The sequence below is a fragment of the Myotis lucifugus genome, unplaced genomic scaffold (genome assembly GCF_000147115.1).
Source record: "Myotis lucifugus unplaced genomic scaffold, Myoluc2.0 scaffold_86, whole genome shotgun sequence".
NCBI lineage: Eukaryota > Metazoa > Chordata > Mammalia > Chiroptera > Vespertilionidae > Myotis > Myotis lucifugus.
In genome coordinates this window covers 118725-130291 of record NW_005871134.1, presented here as the reverse complement: position 1 = coordinate 130291, position 11567 = coordinate 118725, and positions in this window count along the sequence as shown.

The following is an 11567-nucleotide window of genomic DNA, read 5'->3' as shown; positions in this document are numbered from 1 at the left end:
GTGATCTCTTCTCAGACCCTTCCAGCAGTCTTAGGTCAGAATCCAAGTTCCAACCATGATTCTAATAAGATCCTACATGATCTGGTCCATGCCAACCTCTGGCCTCATCTGCTAACTGGAGTCTTGCTCACTCTGACCAGTTATTATGGTCTTTTAGTTTCTTCCACTCACCAGGCTCATCCAGAGAACCCTGTTCAAGACCTTTACACTTGCTGTGCCTTGCAAGCTGTTAATCCAGGTAGCCCCTAGCTCATTTTTTGTATCATTGAGATATTTGCTTAATTATTATATCCACAGAGAAGCTAGCCTTTCAAACTAGCCTTTTACTACCTTTACTAGAGGTGACTTGTCTTTCCGCACTAGTCTACAAGTTCAGTAAGGGCTGGACCTGGTCTTATTCACTGAAATTGTATCCCACTGCCTTTAGCAGTGCCTGACATGTAACAGGTACTTTGTCTTTGTTGAACGAATGGACAAATGATGTGTTGTTCTAGGGTAATGGGAAATTCAGAGCGACTGGACGATTGAGGATAGGGAGAAGCAACTGGAAATGAGGATAGAAAGGTATGTAGGGGCCAACCCATGAACACCCTCGGAATTCCTGCTCAGGAGTTGGCATCCCCTCTGCCTGGGGGATGCTCCGGGAGGTGCTGAGAGCCTAGACCTCGCGCCTGTGTGAACTGCCAGAGGAGCAGCGCTCTTCACAGGGGAGATGTGTGAGGCAAAGTCCAGCTGAAGTTTCTGGGCATATTTACAAAATGAGAGCATGGTTGAGCTAAGCAGCAAAACCCACATTGGTCACTGTTAATTATAATTAATAACACCTGTGATTTGTGTGGTCTTTCTTCCAACGTGTTCCAAGTCTTGAGGCATGATCCCTTTGGTCCCCCCCAGGTCCTGCTGCAGTAACAACCTTGGCATGTGACTCACCACCCTCCCCTGTCATATAATACCCTTCTTTTTATCACCACCTTACCTCTTCCTTTCCACGTCAAGTAATTTCTGCCTTGCTTTCCTTTCTTCCTTCCTTTCTCAAACCACAACCCATATAATTTTCATTACCCTCTTTAGAACCTGCCTGTGTCTCAGCTCCAACCTTTTTATAGAGAAGGGAGCAGACCTGATATGTGGAGGCAGGGATGTGCAATTCCGTTTTCAGCTTTGCAGTCTCCGTGGAAAAGGGATGACAAAACAGAACACAAAGGTGGCTGCTGGTGCTAGTGATCGCAGTGCTCATTTGAGGTTAAAGTCCCTACCCATAGCATGAGATTTATCAGTGCGCTTACATAATTAAATCAAATAATAATGCTTATACTTGGGAAGGAATTTAATATTTATTGAGTGCCTCCTGTGTGCCAGCCACTGTGTGAGATGCTTATGTGTATAATCTCACTTAAGACTCATGTTTTAATGAGGTTGATGTATTATTTCTGTGAAAGAACTGGGTTTCTGAGAAAGTATTTGCCAGAGCCTATGTCTGTGCACTACACTGCACAGCCCGTCTCACCCTCACCACAGCACCAAAGGTCTTCACAGACGTTACGTCATTTCTTCGTAACAAGCTGTGAGCTTGGTGGTGTTTGTCCCCCCACTGACTTGCCAAAATGTAGCACCACTGGAATGCACTTCATTCCTCCAGGGCGTGGCGCTGTGCTCAGAGCAGGGTCCTGTGCATGTCACGTGTTAGATGAAGGATTTGAGTCCAGCTTTAGAAGAGTTAGAGCATTGGAGGGCTACCCTGGAGGGGCCAGACCACACCTGTGACATCAGTCAGAGCAGGGACATGGGTGCTCTCCCTCGGAGAGGCCTGGAAGAGGCTGCCATCTCTTTCCTGCTGATGAGAGTGGGGGCAGGCCTGGCAGGACCTGGAAGCATCCAAGAGAAGAGGCGGGTTGGGCAGACCAGCAGTAGGAGCAGGGAATGAGCAGAGGCCAGGCGTGAGGAGGCCCCATCTGAGCGCTGCCGGTGGGAGCCGTGGGGCCTCAGGTGAACCACTTCACCTCTGAGCACAGATGTCAGTGTTCATTGTGCAACCGTGGGCAGCCCACAGCGTGGAATACCACTTTCTCCAAGGTGATGGTTATATCCCAGAACAAGCATGAAGTCCTGATGTGAAGCACCCGGAGACTCGCTTCTCTTTCCTGTCCTTGACCAAAAGGTTGGGGAAGTTGTTGCCTCTCTCTGGGCCTCAGGCTTCTCATCTGTACAGCAAGGAGGCTAACATCTCCCACCATTAAGGAGAGAATGTTTAGTCGGCTGTAAACTCTGTCATGCCAATGAGATGCTCTGGTAGGAAAAAGCTTCCAGATGAAATTAGAAAAGGATGAGCTTCATGCCAAAGGACCTGGAAAGGCTTCCTGGAGGAATGGTAGGAGCTGGGTCAGGAAGGCTGGAGAGGGGCAGGAGGCAGAGTGTGGGTGGGCTGCTGGGCATCCTCCCAGAACAGGGAGGGCTTCTGCTCTTCCCTTCCCATGGACTCCATCAGCATCTTCCACATTCAGAGCTCCAGCCCTCACTTCGCAATTCTAAGAGGCTGTGATGAGACACACTTTTAATTAAATAGCAGCTTTCAGGGGAATATAAAAAATATTTACACTGTCAGCATACAGTGGTTTGGAGTTGCAGCTCAACTTTAAAATCATTCCCTTGCAGAGAGAACATGTATCTTATAGTTTAGAAAATACAGAATATGTCACTTCAGAATGAATACTACCAAAAGAAAGTTCATAATGGGGATCTTGGGACCCATGTTCCTGTTCCTGTTCTGCCACGTAGAGCTTTGTTATTCTGGGCAAGTCACTTGATTTCCCTAAGCATCAATTTACTTTTTAAATGGTCTATAAATTGCCTGAACATAGGAGGTGAGCAGTTAAGGTTGTTTGAATCTGAATATTGATTCATTTTGGAAAGAGGTCTCAGAATATATCTTGTCAAAATTAGGCATTGCCATCGTTTTTTTTTAAAACTCTATGTTGTCATTTTAGGATCATATAACACAGAGCAGTGGTTCTCGACCAGGGGCAACTTTAACCCCCACATGACATTTGGCAGTGTTTGGAGGCCTTTTTGGTTGTTACGACTGTTTGGGGGCAGGGAGCTACTGGCATTTAGTGTGCAGGGGCTAGGGATTCTGCTAAACCTCCTGCGATGCACGGGACAGCCCCCCAGAACAAAGGACTTTCTGGCCCCAAAATGTCCATAGCTCAAGGTTAAGAAACCCTGACATAGAAATTAAGAGCATCGATTGTAGAGCCTAACTATCTGGATTGGAACCCTAGCCAAGGATCCTTGGATCGATTACTTGACCTCTGTCTTCTGGGACAGGAATAATAAGGTTTCTGCCACATGGGGTGGTTGTGAGGATTACTAGAACTTAATGTAGGCAGAGCATTTCAAATGGAGACTGGCTTTCGGGAGGCACCCAGGAAGTGTCAGATTTTAAGTAATTGAATAAGCACTAGATTTCGTGCAAATACCTGGTGACCAGTACCAGGAACTCAGATAAATTACTTAACTCCTCGTGCCTCAGTTTCTCCATCTGTTAAAAAAATGTTGAGATCCAATAAAAGCCAGGATATGAGAGCACAATGGAAACAGTGGAAAATCTTACCAACATACTTGTATCATTATTACTGCCTCAAACTCTAGTAAGAGAATGTTCTGGGGTGAAGCAATAAACTCTCCCGGGCCAGGCTGTAACTCAGCAGCAGGGACAGCCAGAGAGAGGTGGTGCTCGGAGCAGCTCGGTGCGGGCCCAGAGTGGATTGCGCCTTAAGTACATCCTCAGCTGTGAGTCCAGGAAGTTGCCTTTATTGCACTGCTATGTGCAACTGTGCCCCAGCCTCACATACCACTTCCCCCAGAGGAGCGTTTGGCGAGGCAGGCTCTAAACTCAGGGAAGAACCACAACTTCGATGGAAAGAGTGCCCTGCTCTCCCCCTGTCCTCTCTGGCCAGAGCTCTCAGATGAAAAAACTGAATTGCTGGCCTAGACTCCAAGGCCTGCTGGAACCCTAGCTTTAACCACACAGGACTGAGTGATGATGATTATCTTTAGCAATTATATTGGGGAAAGTTATCAAGCAATTGACATAAATAAGCCCATGTAATTCTTAGAACAACCTTGTGAAACGCTGAGTATTGTGTCCATATTGCCAATGAGATCACCGAAGCTCAGAGATGTTAAGTAACTTGCCCAAGAATGCACAGGGCCAGATCCACATCACTTGACCAGCACCCTGCAGTACTGCAGCCAGAATGTGCAGGGCCTGGCAAACACGAGGCAGTTAATATTTGTTCATTGGGTTTAATGAGTGAGTGCAAAGTAGCCTGTCCCTCCTCCAGCTCTTTCTACCACGGCCTCTCACCACTTCATCCCTTCTCCCTGCCTAGGCTCCTAGGGCCTGCTCACTCTTGCCAAGGACTCAGCACTCTCTTAGCAGCAGGTCAAACTGTTCTTGAAGAGATCTTCATCTGGTGAGCCTGTTCTGCCAAGCCCTGAGGGGGGCTTGGGGACACGGAGCTGAGTCATCCCCAGCACCTGATCTGGGGCGGTTCCACAACTGTGGGGAGAGGGGGGTGGGAGGGGAAACTGACTAGAAAACCAGCTAGTTACACACAGTAACAAAAAGCAACCTTTGGCCCTGATGGGTTTGGCTCAGTGGATAGAGCGTCGGCTTGCGGACTCAAGGGTCCCAGGTTCGATTCTGGTCAAGGGCATGTACCTTGGTTGCGGGGGTGTGCAGGAGGCAGCTGATCGATGTTTCTCTCTCATCGGTGTTTCTAACTCTCTATCCCTCTCCCTTACTCTCTGTAAAAAAAAAAAAAACCCCAATAAAATATATTTAAAAAAAAAAAAGCAACCTTTGAAGGGCATAGGCTCAGGGAAGCCAGCCCTGGGGATGAGGCTGCTTTTGAAATTTGCATACTGTGTTTGGGATAGACTGGGCCACAGCTTCTTTTTCCAATCCATCCTAATTTACCCTTCGTTCAGTAGAAAACTAAGGAATGATTTCTCTCTAACAGCTCAGAATCAGCACTGGGGGAAATGGATTGAGAAACTGCAGCTAAGTACCTACTGTGTGCTGGGTACTTTCATCTACTTTATTTCACTTAATACTATTAAGTAGCCATAAGGGTTCATACCCATTGTAAAGTTAGGGAAAATGTCATTTAAAGAGGTTAGGCAATTTGCTGAAGGTTCCAGAGGAAATTGCTTATAAGGATAAACAGGTCAATTGGCCACTTTCTATTTTGGATCCCTGTGCAGGTCCACCGTCGTACAGCCCCTGAGAGGAGGGGCAGGTTTGCTGGAGAGTCCAGTTGGGGAGTGAGGACAGTCCAGTTTCTGTAGCCCCCCCACAGGTTTTTTCATTAAAACAATTCAGGGGGTGCCCACTTCCCCTGGAGTGCTCATGGGGGCAGTCTAAAGGGCAAAGATGCATAATGTGGCAAGAAACCCCCAAATCAAACTCAGAAGTGGACATTTTTAGGGAGATGGGGCTTCAGACAGGGATGAGAGCCCAAAGGAGAGGCTTAGAAGGAAGGACCTCCCCCCCGTCCCTGGACTGACCTAGAGTGGGCCAACAAGCTGCTCTGGGGCCTGCAGTCAGACCTACAGAGCTGAAGTTCTGCCGGCATCACCCACGATGACCAGAACAGTGGATACAGCCATACAAGCTCCTGCATCGCGCACCCTCACTAACCCAATCACAACCACCCCCATTCATCAGGTCCTCCACCCAACCATCCCTCTGTCCCTTCCTGCTCCCACCCTCATTTCTCTATTGCACTCTGGAATTTCTCCTTTCTTTCAACAGTGTCTGGGGACACTTGTCAGGCATCTCTAGAATGTTGCCAGGATCTTAGAAGCCTTCATCCTGGTGCAGAAAGCATGGGACCCAAGCCTTGACAGAATGCTAGGACCTGGCCAGACAGAACTGGGTTAAAACCAAGACCAGTCCAGATGGAAGGAATGGTGTGAGCAAAGGCAGAGGAGCTGTAAAATCTGGGAGAAGTGTGAGCAATACCAGTAATTTGTCATCCACTTTGGCAGAACAGTGTCTCCCAGCAGTATTTGACCACGGAGCATCTCACGAAGTCAGTGACCTGAGGAATGCACCTCAGGAAGTGCCGCGGTGTTGTGTTGTGTTGTGTGTGTGTGTGTGTGTGCGTGTGTGTGTGCATGTGTGTGCATGTGTGTGGGTGTGTGTAGAAACTAGTGAGGGTGAAGGCATTTGCACTTAGAGGTGGCGATTCCAGAAAACGAGCCCCCAGAGGTGCTCTGTTGGCGCATGGTCCCCCAATGAGCGTGGGAAGCTCCATGTACAGTCTTCCTCGGGATTCACGAGGCACAGCAGCATATTAAAGTCCCCAGATCCTGCAGCAAAGGCACTTTAACTTGGCTTCACCCTGCACGGACCAAACTTACTTTACACAAATCCTTTTGTTTCAGGGAACATCTTTATTTGGGGAGCAGGGGATTAATTTGTAAGTTAGCATGCACTTATGGCATGAATACATTTCAAACAGAGCAATGGGGTATGCTTAGAGAAGTTTTCCTCCCGCCCTGGGCTCCCTTCCCCAGGATGCCTGTGTACACGTTCTTTTCAAAATGCAGATGGAAGCAGCTGATAAGCACATCTCCTATGCAGGCGTGTATTCATCCTGTGTATTTGGCCATCCCTCTAGTGATGGGCATGGAGGTGGTTTCTTGTCTTTTGTTCATCTATACCAGAGACCGGCACACTGTGGCCTGCTGGCTAAATCCAGCCCACTAGCTGTTTTCATAGCAATGAGGCTGTATGATCCTCAGGCTTAAAATCATTACTCTCTGGACCTTGATAGCCCTAAACAATGCTACAATAAATATCCTTAACCATTATTGCAAGGAGACCTCTCGTAAATATCATCCTATTTGATCTAAGCCAATCTGAGGGCCATAGTTCAAAAAGTGTGTTTCACTGTTATTTTAGTTGACCTTTCTTTTGTTTTGAGTTAGGTTAACATCTTTCACAGGCATAAAAATGTTTATTTTCTCCTTTTTGTAGTTTTTTTTCAATTGGATAAAGAATATGAACAAAGGTACTTTTATTGCTTTATAAAAGTATTAAGAGAATTAGCATCTTGTCTGCCTTGTGTGTAAGTGTTCCCTCTACCTGCCATTTGTCTGATTTTGTTTGCTGTTTTCTTTTCATGCAGAAATGTTCACTTCTCAGTGAAGTGAAGGTGGGTTCAGGTGTTGAGAGAATAGAGGGTCAGGGGACCCAGGGCAGTTCTTGTTTTTGGAGCCGCTACCTTGTTCTGGGCCCTGGGCAGGCACTGGGAACCCAGTGGCGAATGAGATAGGCAGGGACTTTGCCATGGTAGCAGTGATGGGCCCGTGGAGCAGTGCTCAGTGACAATGTCAGGGGGCCACCTCCCCCCAGCTGGACTTGAGGAATGGAAGGGACTACCCAGGGATCCAGGCTGCAGGGGAGAGTCCTGAGCAGTGACTCATACTAGGCTAGACCTCGGGGAGATGGAGGTTTCAGAGTTCAGATTCCCGGAGCCCAAGCTATCCTGAGTGGTGTTGAGGCACCTGGCACAGGCACGGCTGCGTGTGGCGGGGCAAGAACACAGAACAAGGAGTCTCTTTAGTCCCTGAGTAGACACAAAGCTTCTCTCCCTCGGCCTTCCCAAGGCAGGGTTCCCATTCATCTGGTTAAATGACTCTCAGGGGTGAAGCCATCAGGCCAGCAGAGACCTGAGGTCTGAGTGATTAGGGCTGGCAGGTGGCAGGGAAGTGCAGCTCCAGCTGCAGGGGAGGATGGGAAGACAACGCTGACCCCTCCTGGAGCGAAGGCCTCTCCCTGCTCTTCACACCTGACCCACTTCACACCTCCCCAAAGAATCAAAGGGACAGAGGATTAAAGATGGGGTGGCAGCTGGGAGGGGAGGGGGGCTGGGGCGAGAAGGACTGGAAAGGGGCTGAGACCAGAGATTGCTGGAGGTGATGGGGCCAGGGAGCCCAGGAGCTGCTTCCCAGAGGGAGGCCCCACCCCAGAGCTCCTTGCAGGCGATGGCAAGGATGAGAGGGGAGCGGTGCTGCTGCTGAGAGCCAAGAGCCCACAAGGTTTTGCTGTACTTGGCCAAGCCTCCACCGGGTCTGCTTGTTTGCTTGAGGGAAGGATCTGATTTAGAAAGGTGGCTGCCTGGGGCTCAGGGCCAGGCCTGCTGACTGCCAGCCCAGCCCAGCACCCCACTCCAAGCTTCCCATCCCAGGGCCTCCTCATTCCTCAATTCGACCCAAGTAAGATCCCACAGTCCTGAACTGAAGACTTACTAAGCACCAGGGGCCAGTGCTCCCCTGAGGACCAGCAGCAACCACAGGACTGGCCCAGTGGACACTTCGTGGGGAAAGAAATGCGTGGAGGCCGCCCTTCACGGAGCCTCTCCATCTGCCGCGCACTGAGCATTTATAGGCTTCACATTTGGTCCTCCCAGCACGGTGGGCATTATCAGCTCCATTTTACAGAGGAGAAAAGGGAGTCCTAAAAGGCAGAGTGACTTGCCCAGAGTCAGCGAGGGAGTCAGTGGTCGGGCCAGAATTCTAACTCAGGTCAGCCCTGCCTGCGAATCTGATTTCTAATGAACTCCTACACTGCTTTTGTGCAGGAAATGACCTGTGTCTTACATGCGTCTGGCAGAGTGAGGGTTCCCTTAAGTGTTGACCTTATCGTGCACTTTATGTGCTAGAGCTTGTGACCCTCCCAGCAACCCTTGAGGGTCAGTAATGTTCCTCTCACTTTAATAATGCAAGCCCAGAGAAGCAGAACAACTTGCCCAAGGTCACACAGCTTACAGCAGGGTCAGGGGAAATTCAAAAGAAGGGGGTGGGTGGAGGGAGCTAGCCCAAGGAATGACAGGAATTTTCAAGAAGTGTGGGATGCCGGACTGAAGATTGGGAATAGCCCTGGAATCTGCAGACTTAAGGGCTGAGTAGGGGGTTACGGAGTATTCAGCCCTGACCTTCCAATGGCCCCTCACCCTTCAGAAGAGCAGCTCTCAAAGGCGGAGCTCAGGCCTGCCTGGCCAGGTGTGTTCCTTGTGTGACCTTCAGCAAGAAAAGGCCTTTGCTGGGCCTATTTCTTCTCTATTAGACGAGGGCAGGTGGACTAGGTCTTTGATTTTCTTTTCTAAGCAGGGGCACCTTTGTTTGAAATAATTTCAAGCGGAACTTGCACCCATTCAACAAATATTGATTGAGACCTTCCAGGTGTCTGCAACATATGGTTGACTAGATTTTCTCCCTGCTTCGAGGCACTCTGACATGTGGTAGAGACATTAAAGGTCCCTACGCCTCTGCTCAGGGAGGAATCGGCCACCTGGGCCACCAAGGGTCCGCTTCCTCATCTGGAGCCCCCACCCCACCCCATTCCCACCACACAGCCCGCCCGAGAGGCTCAGCATCTGCACTGAGCCTTCGAGATACTCGCTACCGGCCATCTCACAGATTAGGTGACAAAGTCCCAAAGAGTAGACCAGGCCAGGGTTCCCGGAGCAGCCTCCTTGGAGTCATTAATCAAAGAGGCTTTGTGGGCTCCGTGGAGACTGGCCTATGTCTATGAGGAGAGAGAGGCAGGGAGGAGGGTGGTGTGAGCACAGCCCTCCAGGCGGGAAAGAAGCCTCATACAGAGGCCAATCCCCACCCCTTTCCACTCCTGCCTGGCAGAGCCTTCCAAACAACCTCCCTCTACCCGCCCCAGCATCCTCTGCCCAGAGCCAGGGTGTCAGCCTGGGTTTGGTGACAGCAGCCCCGAAGGAGGTGTTAGGTGGCTGAAGCCCTCCATTGTAGAAGCTCTGGCATCTTCCATGAGCCCAGCCTTGCCAAGTTGTGCTCCTGCCAAGCTGTAGAGTGGCTGGCTCCTGAGGGGGACCCTCTCCAGGCAGGTAACCTGATCCTCTGCAGCCCAACACCAGCCGGGCTCTGGCCACCGGAGCTGGGGCCCTAAAGGGTTTATGATAACATGGCAGGACCTGTGAGCAGCATTCAGGGTCAGAAGGGGCGGCCACCCCGAGCCCAGAGTCAGGGTGGGTGGGGAGACTCCATGGCTGACAGGCCAGAGACCCAGGTTGTAGCCCCAACTCTTCACTAACTTGCTTTGTGACTTTGGGTCAGTCCCCGCCTCTCTTTGGTCCTCAGTTTCACATAAAGGAGTCTGGCAGAGGGGTGGTTCCCAAACGCTTGCGGACGGACGGACTGACTGGCCAAGGTCTCTGACAAGCCTCCTGGGTCTGAAGCATCCCTTTCAGGTGCTGGGTGACCAGGGTGCCAGGCTCTGGGTCCCACCGCCTGGCCTCCTGCCCTTCAAGAAGAGCAGGGGCTGGTGTCTGCCGTCTTCGTCCTCAGCCTCTCTGAGCCCTCATGGAGCATTCCAAACTCAGTGAATCTGCCTGGTGTGTGGCTTCCATTTTCCTCGAGATAACCAAGTGAAATGGGTTTTTCCTCAACAACTGTGATCAGGCCAGATATACAATTCCATTTCACATCTGAATCCCTAAACTGACAAAACCGATGTGTGAGTAATTGTAAAATAAAGTTTTGATTTCTCCCCTGGAATTTTTAATTTTTTTTTACTATCAGATATGTAAAATATGCTGTTGTAAATTCACCATGGCCCTTTTTTAGAAGGACTGACTGTCCTTCATTGAGACGATGCCTTTCCCATTTGATAGCATTAAAAAGTCTTTTATAAAGATGACATGGTGGTGCACAGCCAGTGTGGCTCAGTAGTTGAGCGTCAACCCATGAACCAGGAGGTTACGGTTTCATTCCCCGTCAGGGCACATGGCTGGGTTGAGGGCTCGATCCGCAGTAGGGGGCTTGCAGGAGGCAGCTGATCGATGATTCTCTCTCATCATCTCGCTCTCCCTCTCATTCCTCTCTGAAATCAATAAAACATATTTGAAAGGAAAATAAAGATGAAATGGTGGTATACCCGGTAGTCCTCGGAGTAAGCTTCTTACGAAGTGTAGCGCACACACAGGATAGTCAAGCTGACACGTGCCCAGCTTGATGCGTTTCCGCTGAGTGGACACACTGTGTAACCACCACCCAGGTCAAGGAACAGGACCTTGTGACGGTCGTTTTTTAATGTTCTTTCCAGAGCAAAGTAAAAAGTTGGCAACTTTTTGTCCATCTGCTCCTCTTTATTTAAAATTTACCCTGTAAAACCTAAAGAGTGCGGCCTTCAGACCACATGACCAAGGGCCTTTCTGTTCATGTGCCCAGCCCTCACTAGGTAGTGACCATGGAAGTGTGAGCACGCTGCGTTCCGCAGAGCCCCTGGAACTGGTGTCTTCGATGATACACCAACCAGAAGGAAGCAGGCCTGTCCACCCGCCTAATCCCATGGGATTGGGAGAATCTGGCCAAATGTCCTTCCAGATGCTGGACTCGGCCCAGCACCACTGGCCACTGGAAGCCAGGGCCAAGGGAAAGTGAAGAGGCGTGGCTTTGGGAAAGAGATGGGGTGGGGGAGGGTAATGGATCATTTCTCACACCCAGCCCCCTCTCCAGCTGCTTTT